Genomic DNA, 6,000 nt, shown 5'->3' on the forward strand with positions numbered 1-6,000 from the left:
CCGGTGCACCGATTGTTTCAAAGCAGAACCCATCCGAAGAAAGGGTATTTTAAATTCTAAAAAGCATACATCGCTGACAAACTACACCTGTCCGCTGGCGATGTTTTCCGCTTCAACTACATGTGTTCAGTTCACAGGACAATCGCCCGTTTCGTGTGGTTTGAAGAAACAGCTTTATTTCGGGAAAGCGATTCCGTTCTTCGCCCGCTTACAGAAAGTGAGTTCGTGTGGATGGCGGGACTAGAAATTGAGTTTCGCCAAATGAAATTGCAACACTGTTTACATTAAACATTCAGCAGTAATCGCGCGTAACACCCGCAGTCGGTTCGGCTGTCCCTTTCATCGATTTGCTCGTTTCGAACAGCAGAAATAGTGGACGGTACCGAGTTCGATAAAATAGCTTCTCATCTGAATACGCGCGATGGACCATGGTGCTTTGCATGTAATGGGCAGTGCGCAGAGCAGTGACAACGTTGGTTGTTGGCTGATAATGATCTGAACGAACAGCACCATTTCCGCTGCTTGCTGGCCGGTAAAACTCGACAGATAGTCAGCATTTTTGTGATGAACATCGGGCCCATCATTGTTTACGCTAAACTTCAATGAAAATTAACGCTATAGTTGCGCTATTCGTTGCTGTGAATGTTTTTATAATGAAACTGTGCAATGTGGCAAAATTTTAAACAACTTCAACTATCGTAACTCTAAACGACTATAATCGATGCCATGAACGCATGTTTTAGAGGCAAACCGTGCATTGATTTAAAATGCAACAAAGCAAAAGGGACCACGACAAAAAGATCAAAAGGAAAGGCCATTTTTGCATTGTTGGTTGGTTGGTCATTGATGGATTTGATATCCTTCAGTAGTTTAACAATATCATAATACAACCCCGTAGTGTCGGACCTAAATAATCCACATACTACAAAAAATCAGCGACTGTTTTCCGTGAACAGATTTGTCGATGGACAACGTTTGAGAGCTTTTGTTTGCCATCCGATGCATGATACACCGAATCAAACGCCGGTACCATTGGCCGAGGCGAGCCCATTGCGATGCAGCGCAACTTCCGCCGTAACCAAAATCGAAAGCTGGATCTGAATGCTAAACCAGCCTCCGGTCGAAAGTGCATATATGCACTTTGGAAGTAAAACTTCGGTGTGTACGAGTTTCGGCACTGCATCCACGATTCCACCGCAAATCATGCTACACATGCTAATAAATCCGAACAAATCATACCGGCCACGTGCCACGGTGAAGAGTGAATGCGGTGAACCGATTGTTTGGCTAACTTTGTTTGTAATTCGATTTTCCATTCCGTTCCGGTCGCAGCGAGTTCCTGTTCCCCGATGGTGGGTTTAGGTTCTGCCAAGCTAGAATACTGATGATGGGAGATGTATTTTTGTATCACGAATCGCGTTTCACGGCGCGCTCAATCGAAAAGCAATCCTCGTATGTTCGAGGCACTTGCCAAGCTTTTTTTTACCGTGCCGTAATGATTTTCATCCGAAGAATCTTTAAGCACGGGAAAACCCGGGAAACGAAACAAAAGCCGCCCATCAGTTCGCTCCTCGAGCTAGCGCTATTCGGCGTCGGTGCGCTCTGCATAATGGCCCCAAAGGGTGTAATCGAAACCAGGTGATTTGGATGCAGATCAAATTGTCCTTCGTATCGTTCAATTCTTTTCGCTTCCTCTATGCTGCTCGATAGCTCATCAGAAACCTCGCGTCCCGGGCCCGGCCCGGGGTTCTAGTGGATGGAAGTGATAAAAATAAAAGCTCATCTACCGCTGCTAGGCCAACGTTTGGATCGTTTTAGCATAAATATCCCGGGTCTTCGGGGGGAAGGGGGAGGCCGGAGCGCGCACATAACGAGATCTGGCGTATAAATTTCCAATCATCCACTCCGGGAACCGGCAGTTTCGCTCGGGGGTAGGTTTTGGCCAATGCAATTCCCGGATGAAATGGGAGCTACTGGCAGAAGGTATTTCAATAATGGGATTCTGCGAAATGTGAGCCTAGTAAATTGGTGTCAAAACTTTATTGACGAAGCGAGGCCATAGGCAAATGGTTCACTATTATGTCATTACTTTTTCCAGTATCTTCAACATTCGGACATTTCGGTGAGCCTCACAATGATTGCTTTGAGTTCATCAAGGGGCATGGCAAAGGCGGCTCGATGGCTTACAGTTTTAATTTATATCCCCATCCGTAACACGCAATATCTTGAGGAATCAAAGCGATCCCAACGCAGCACAATTTCGTTTTGCAGCTAACGAGCAGTTTAACATGAATATCCAATTAAAAAACAAATCCACCGACGGAGTGGGCGATCAGAAAGCGAAGCGAACCGTGGGCGAGTCACGGGAGTTTCTGGATAAATGCCCACCGCGATGGCCGCTATCATAATTTGATAGCCCTGCTCATGCGTTTCGGGAAAACCAAAAACCGAAAGAATTTTCACGTTTTTAGCGCTTTTATTTTCATTTATCGCACGGTACGATATTTACTTCCACCCGATGTTTGCCCGATCGTTTCGCTTTGGGCCAGCGCCTGTTGCTGTTTGCATGTCCACCGGGTGGCAAAACAAGGCGTGTTGTCCTGCGCACCTAACCGTTTCGGGCTCACGGGAAAAAAAGCTTATGCTTACCACCAGCCCAGGAAGCGGTTTTTATGGCCTTCTGGAGCTTGGATTTACATTCGGTTCATGTTCGTTTATTTATTCATTCACTCATACCAGCTCCAATTCATTTTCGCTGTGATGGGCTCGATTTTTCTACCCTATGGGGCCATGGGGAATTCGCGATGAAAAAATGGTGGCCGGGATTCGGTACTGATCCGTTCCTTCACAAATAGATAACTACAGTAACAATGCTAACATAACAACCCGTATGTCAATTTGGCTGAAGTTGCTACTATCCGTTTTACTTTTCCAACCCCTCGTCAGGCACATTCCAGAGTCGGATGGAAATGGCTAAGCACTGGATGTTGCACGTCACTGTTTTCCGTCAGAGAATTGACAGACATCAACCAAAGAATGTTGAGAAACTGTCAATATCAGCAGCATAAGCACAGTTTTCTCAATCACAAGTACAGCTCTCGAAAATCTTTACAAATTCAATTTCCAGTGAGGCCGAGCGAAATGGTGAAAACGTTCAACCATCTTAGTGTGGCCGTTTGTTTGATGAAGGAAAAGTTGCTCTTGCATACCATCGTGAGCCACAACCAGCCCAGCCATGCGTTGATCATGCATGGGACGCAAAGAATCAAGTTATCGACTTGAAGTTGATAAGCCTCCTGTCTACAGTCAGTGTTTGCGTGTGTTTGAAGAGGTTTCCTGTTTTTAACGTGGCACTCAATTAGCCTTCGAGGTGGTTGCGGTTGTTGGCCGTCGCAGCTCTCGAAGAGATAATTGAATCGAATGGCTGCCACCAATTAGGCCATCGAAGGGGAACGAATCGATTGTTGCACGAGATTGCACATCTCCGGGTTTTGTATTTGCTTCATCACTGTGAAAGCTTCTCAAGCGATACAGATCGGTACCGGTGTAAGATATCCTCACCGTGCTCGTCACGTCCACCCGTTAGTGCGTACAATGTGGACATGTTCTCCGCAACGCAAGGATACCCCAGCTGTTTGTAGTTGGAGTTGATTTTGACGAATACTCAGAGTGACGCAAAAATACCTTTCCGGGCCTCCCAAAGGGAGGGCCTCTGGCCATGGATGTTTGCACGGCACCATAAATTTAATTACCACACAGATCATAAGCAACGGGCAGCAGGCAGCGCCCTTCGGAAACCGAAGGCATCCGAAGGCACGGAGTACAACCCATGCCCAAAGGACAGGGCTCCAGTTCGGTAGTTTGTAGTGCAGAAAGCGTGGTGCCGTGCGACTTATGATTGTGAAAATAACTTCCTCAAACAGTGCCCAACTCAACTCGCTCGGCCGTTCTCCCTCGTTTCCATCAGCCAGAAAGCTAAAACAACTGAAGCGGACTCGAGAGAAGGACACATGGACCACAGAAAAAAGGAGTCACAAAAGTTCATCGTCGGAAATGTGTGACAATCCTTTGGCCAACCGGGCGTCCGGTGGGTGGTCTGCATTTGACATGTTTTCCACTCGACCGGAGAGGACCGGAGTCCTTGCCAGTGTTCACCCCGACACGACGTGCGGCAACAGAGAGACAAGAAGTTTGCCTGAATTGGTCATTCATTCTGCCGCCGGCCAAACCCACCCAACCGGCAGATAGGTTCTGCGTTCCTACTTCTGTTGCCAAGCGTTGCCGTTTCTGTCCCGAGCTGACATGCCCTGTGGAAGATCAGTTTGCATCGTCCGGCACGAGCAAGCATAACTAATTTGCGTTGTCATCGTAAAAGTTTGTCCCGTTTTTGTAAAGGAAGCAATTCCAGACCAGGTGGCCAAAGCGGACCACGGAACGGGCCATCGGTGTTCCGTGTTTTTACATCGTCGATCCACGCTTCAGCGTGGAAGTTGGTGACTGTTTGAAGTTTCTTTTGATGGTGCGGGCGTTGCAATTCCGTACAAAAATGGCAACAAGTGCAGCACAATCAAGAAGTCGAGACGAGTGTTCCGAACTTCCGAAGCAAACGGGGAGTCCGACCAATGCCGCAGCAACGTATCAGCAATTTGCTAGATCAATCAGTCGTGGCCACGCCGGTCACGCTACGAATGCGAGCCTTGGCCGCTTTCACATAGCTTTGATTTTCCAACAACTTAAACGAATGACGCTGTGGGTTCTCATTTGCAAAAATATCGCCCATTCCCATTTTCATTTCAAACATTCCCCGGTAAATGCAATTGCACGTCAAAGAGCCGTGAAAATGCGCGGCCGCGGGCCTCATTTATGTTCGTCAAATGGAAGCATTTCCGTCAAATAATAATTTTCACGCATTGTCGAACGCAAAGCTGGAAAAAGAAACCCGGTTCGGATGGAGCAACCATAATTCGGTGCCACTGGGCGAAATGATTCACGAAAATCGAGGCCCGTTGTCCGTGGTTATGATAAAAATGCTCAACGATGCACGTGCATCCTATTCCACCCGAGTTGAGCCAACGCCCGCGATGAAATGCGCGATGTTATGAAACTATTGTGTTGAGGCTCTTTGCAAGACGTAGCAAGTGCGCCATCGAGCCACTGCTTCCGGTGAAAGTATGTTATTGCCACCACTACATTTAATTGGATTCCACTTTTATCTACACACGGTAGCACCGCTCATCTGGAGCATCACTAATTACTGGCTAGGATTTCAGTCAATGATTCCGTCGACATTCTAATGAGGAGGTTGGCACAAGAATGAGCCCCACAGACGGCCGTTAGCACAACGCGATCGTCGGACGGCTCCTGGCAATCGGCGGTCGAGTAGCAAGTTGCCCCACTGCTTCGGAAGGAACCGCAACCACGGCTCGGGTGAGAAATAATATGAAATTACGAATACGGCTAAGCCAATGGCTCCGAGCGTAGCGAGCTGCATCGAGAAGGTCGTGTCCCAACGGCAACCCATTGCGCCACCCGACTAAACCCTTGACGTGTGAAGACAGTTGCCATTGCCCAGAGGATTTTCCTGTGTAAAAGTCCTTCTCGCAATTGGCATTAGTTGAATAATTCGCCGAATGTTTTAACGAATCAATCATCGGAACCAAAGACCCATTAAATTGTGTGTTCTGTTTAGGATCATTTTATTGAACTTATATTTTCGAACGCCCTTTAGCGACCCCACTTACAGTGGTTGTTGTATAGAATCGTAAGGGTTCAGAAGCTTAGGGCAATAGCGCAACACGCCTCGGCTCTCGTTGCAAACGGCAATCGAGGCGATAGGTCGCCCCGGGACAACAGCAACAACATGCGTCCTTTTCCGCTCCGCTCACCCCAACTGCCGATCCTCGATCCTTGATCCTGCAGGGCACCGAAGTGGGCTCCGGCGAACCCTGCGAGGGCTTGGGAAATCGAAATAAAGTTTACATTTATAACTGTCGTATTATC

This window comes from Anopheles bellator, chromosome 2 (assembly GCF_943735745.2).
Source record: "Anopheles bellator chromosome 2, idAnoBellAS_SP24_06.2, whole genome shotgun sequence".
Lineage (NCBI taxonomy): Eukaryota > Metazoa > Arthropoda > Insecta > Diptera > Culicidae > Anopheles > Anopheles bellator.